General features: G+C 36.5%; 1 long non-coding RNA gene across 2 annotated transcripts; it reads left to right on the forward strand.

Moving 5' to 3' along the window:
- Positions 1-2,316: 2,316 nt before the first annotated feature.
- Positions 2,317-4,202, forward strand: LOC143878278 (uncharacterized). 2 transcript variants are annotated; one of them, XR_013250915.1, is made up of 2 exons: positions 2,317-3,529; positions 3,771-4,202. It is a non-coding gene; the product is annotated as an uncharacterized LOC143878278 (long non-coding RNA). The 2 variants fall into 2 exon arrangements; XR_013250914.1 differs by having other exon boundaries at positions 3,785-4,202.
- The last annotated feature ends 628 nt before the right edge of the window (positions 4,203-4,830 follow it).

Here is a 4,830-nt window from a genome sequence, read left to right on the forward strand (position 1 = left end):
ACTGTAATCTTCATAGTCTCAATAAATTTGTCATTTTTCAAAAAACAAAAAGAAAGTAGATGGATTTGACACCGGGCCAGAAATAGAGGTAGGAAATGCTAAAATCTGTTACCCGCCCCAAGAGGTGGTATTCTAATTCCACTCAGGTTGGAATTGATTTTTTATTATAATTTTTTTAATTTTTATTTTATTATAATTTTTCTCATTTTGTTGACTACAAATGCTGATGGGTTGATTAAGCCTCTCAGTGGTACATAATTATATTGAACAACCAAATCAAGGGTCCATCAATGAACCAAAAATCATGGTCAGCTATTGATCTTTCTTTATCAAGATTAACTCTCTAACTTCTTTTACCCTTGAAAAAATAAAATTAGAGTGACTTGCTAGCGTCACGGAAACAACCTCTCTCAAAGCAGGGTAAGCCTGCATACATCTAGCCCTCCACACTCCAGACCCCGCAATCGCGAGAGCCTCGTGCACTGGGCCGCTTTCGCTTTTTTTTTTTTTTTTTTTTGCTAGCGTCCATCGCAAAAGACATTTCACAGGGTCTATCGCATGTCAGACCAGCCAACTTGTGAATGGAGACAAAAGTTGTCGTCTTCATTCACGAGGTGGCTGGTCTGACATGTGACACACCAGCCGCATACTGCCTTTTGCGATGGACCCTAGCAAATCCCTTAATTAAAATGATTGCTTATTAAGAAGTCCCATCAATCCAACTTGTATGAGGTTCTGCTCAGGAAAATTTAAAACTTTGATTTTTGTGGACCTTTATCTTACACATCGGATGCCTAATGGGTCTCTTTCTACTGACCAAAGAAGGTGAAAACTCAAAATTAGACGTGCTTATGGTGTCTTAGATCTTATTAGTTTCGAATTTTGAGAATTGATTTTGATCCAATACTGATTATTGGACTCAAAATTGGGTCTAATTTTGAGTCAATTAATCACTTTTGGACTAAAAATCAATTCTCATAATCCAAAAACAAACAGGGACTAAAAGGGAAATGACATTTCCACTGCCATTTCCAGCATTCCGACCCCTCTTACTTGTCTTTTTCCGAAAAAAGCTGCAATTTTGCAGGTTTTTTTGTTTGTCTTTTCTTGAAAATGACTTCCATTTCTAAAAAAGACAGACAAAATGGAGTGGAATATCCATTCCTCAGCAGCGGAAGGTGAAAATTCTCGTAAACGCGAAAAGCTGGATGGAAAAGAGTTTATTACGTTAAAGGGCACGAAAAAAGGCAGCTCGCTATCCATTACGCCATTTGATAGCCACGTTACAGGACTAACAGGGGTCCTCGTATTGATATTTACACCCCTCCCTTGCCCAAATAATAATTGCTTCAATGCAATTACAGCCACAATTGGGGACTAGGGGGCTATTTAAATATGGCATAGCATACATCTTTTTCGGCAAAAACTGATAAACAACAGTAGGTAGAATAGGTGTTTTGACGTGGATGGGCAATATATAGGGTGTCTTTGTGGAATTTCATCAAAGCTAAGCAAAGAAGAGTGGTCCACCACCATCTCATTCAAAAATACCTTAAATTAATATATTTTCCTTTTTTAATTATCATTAACAATAGAGTTGATGGGTGCTAACAATTAGTTTTAATTTTAATTTGTCGGGCCACAGCATAAATAGGTTGTACCCGTAAATAATCTCCGTAGGATGATCGTAACCCTCTTATCTAGAGGTTTTCACGATGTACAATCCCGACACAGATCGGACGGTTAGGGTCATCCTAATGACATGATTTTCAAGGTACAGCCTAATTTACGATGTGGTCGAACAAATGAACGGTTTGGATCTTCTTATGAAGGCCGGGGTGCTCACCGAACTTTTTGGAAGATATTGGACTCACGAGCACTAATCATATAAAATCTAGTAAATTACATATGTTTAACCACTTCCTTCGCTTGTTGGACGTACTCCATTTGGTTGCCTCCTTCAGTGTAAAGGAAAGTGATTAAAGGCTGATTAAATAATGAATTATCATTAGGAGAGGCAAATTGTTGTCTGTTTAAATAATGAATTATTAATACAAAAGAAATTCCATAAAAAAGAAGGCAAATTATGAAAAAAGGTATAATATTTATACTTTTCCATTTCCGTTTTCCTTTCCAACCGAGGGGAGGCAACCAAAAGAGGGGTTCAATAAAAACAAAGGAAAAGAGAGGAAAAAGAAGCATTATGGTGGGGAGGCGGGGGCTTGGCATGGAAGTCCATGCCATGTTGTTCCATCCATTGATTTGGTGGGCCCACATGTGAATAGGGAATCATAGCATTCCAATTTGGTGGTTTAGAAACAGATCCCTAAAAAAAGAAACAAACGTGAAATCATCGAACGATCAACATTCAATCGGCAAAAGTATAAAGATATGGCGTGACGATCATTAATCTCGTCATGATTTTTCAGTTATAGCCCAACGGACATGAGGGCCCCACTTGATGAATTCAACTGGATCATCACCACACGCATTGCCACGTGTACGGCATCGACAGCATGGGATGTATCTCATGTCATGCACCAAACCTAGTAAGTATAATTTTCTAGAGAAGAACGAAAAAGCAAAAGAGAAATAGACAGAGTAGGGAGTAAACGGGATCACATGGCGGCATGTGAGTGGGATGGGCGACGTAGAGATTTTTCCCCACCCCCTTTTTTTCCTTCAGCCACCCCCTTTATTTTAGTAATTCCACCCCTTCACCCATCTTGCACTGCGCATCTACCCCACCTCGCACTACCCAAGTCTCTCTCTCTCTCTCTCTCTTTTTCTATCTGAAAAACACAGCATATAATGATGGAAGAGATCATAATACTGACGATCATAGAGTGGTCCATGAGAATTGGTTGGGCTACTCTCTCTCTCTCTCTCTAGTTCACACACAAACACACCTACCATTATTCTCTAACTAATGGTTTGAAGACTCTCATTCTCCCTTTGAATGAGAGAATGATCGATTCTTTTAGAGAGGGGAATCTTCAAAAGTCCGGCCATTTTTTTCCACAGCTTTCTTGAACTTCTTCTCTTTCTTGCACTGTCTAGAAGTTCAAGAAAGCTGTGGGAAAAGATGGCAATCCAGGACTTCTTCTTATTTATTTTTTTATGGGTTCTTCTTCCTCTCTCTTATATATAAACACATGTTTGTATGTATGCACTACAGTGCAATTGGGATAATGTTTTTGGGTCAACGTTTCCTATACACGGCACTATGAGATAGAACTCTTGTTTTCATTTTATCTTTTATCTTTTCATTTTAGATTTTCTTATAATTAATAACATGCTTTGTTTCTTCTTGTGATTGACCTTGCAGATGAACAGATCGAACGGTCCCTATTCTTGGTTTCAATGCTTTCATTTTTTATTTTATAAATAGTTGACATTATTCTTACTTATCTCTCTCCTGTTTTTTTCCCCTTTTGGACAGATAATCTGCAATTTCTTTGTGGTGAGAGAAACCCAATACAGGCAGCAAACAGAAGAAAAGAATTACAACATACTTATATAGTTATATGTAAGCAAAAAAATCACATCTAGATGTTTGATGATCAATTGCAATTGGGTTTTCTTAGCTAGGTAGCCTTCTTTTGATTCATTTTATTATATAAAATTTTTCTAATTGGAGATTAGAATTGAGATGGAGATGTTTAATGATCAATTACAATTGGGTTTTCTTAGGTAGCCTTCTTTTGATTCATTTTATTTTATATTTTTTCATTAATTGGATATTGGGCATTTTTTTTTGAAATGGTGAGATTTTATTATAAAGATAAGCCACGACCGAGGTAGACACGGAGACAATACAGAGCAAACTGAAGAAAGGAAATAGACAACCAAATACACAACTCCTCAAGCGGGGGAAGAAAGTCTTGGAGATTGGACATTTGCAGAGAAATCATGCATTGTGATTTTTCACAGGCTCTACTTTTGATTTTAGGGTGGAAAAATCTATTCCATTTTACCTACTCGGGGCGGTGGCATTCGTCTCATGGAGCGTTAATTGGCATTTTTCTATGTGCTGCATTGATTAAATCCTTTCTCTCTTAATTCAAAAAAGATAGAGTCAGAGGTGCAACAAATCAGAGATGTTATAGATGCATTGTGGTTGGCACATTGCAGTCAGGCTCCCAGGCCTTCAAGTCAGATGTTTTTTTGTCGTCTTTTGTAATGAAATATTCCTCCTATGACGATGTGATCTCTCTCTCTCTCTCTCTCTCTCTCTCTCTCTCTCTCTCTCTCTCTCTCTCTCTTATGAAGGAAAAATATTTCTTGCAATTTTTTTTTCATTTTCACAATTCAGGGGGAAATGATATGATTACGATTAATTTAGAGGGATATTATCATAAATTGAAGGTTCCCTAGGTAAAAATTTAATAGGGTCGGTTCAAGTTTTCTTCTTCTTCTTCTTCTTTCTTTGTATAATAGCAGGAAATTTTAGAAATATTTTTCCTTCCCAAACTTTTCATAAAAATTCATGCAGTCCAGATGGGATCACCTCAGTTCTTAATTTGGAAAGGAAAAAATATTTATAAATTTTCTTAATATTTTACAAATAAAAAAAGATGACTTGAACTAACTCTATTCAATCCCTCTAAATTTACCATAATAATACCATTTCCCTTTAAATTTTAGGAAGAAAAAATTTCCATCCGAAATGTATTTCTTGCAATCCAAACAAGGCCTTGATGGACAGTAATTGGATTTTGATGCATGATTCTATCTTTTAATATGGAATTTATATCCACACTCCCTTTTTTAATAATTATACTTTTCTCTTCATTTTATACCTTTTTAGTTAGAAATTAAAGGCTATTA

This window comes from Tasmannia lanceolata, unplaced genomic scaffold (assembly GCF_043159265.1).
Source record: "Tasmannia lanceolata isolate RefF3 unplaced genomic scaffold, GAP_Taslan_0.1 ptg000006l, whole genome shotgun sequence".
Taxonomy (NCBI): domain Eukaryota; kingdom Viridiplantae; phylum Streptophyta; class Magnoliopsida; order Canellales; family Winteraceae; genus Tasmannia; species Tasmannia lanceolata.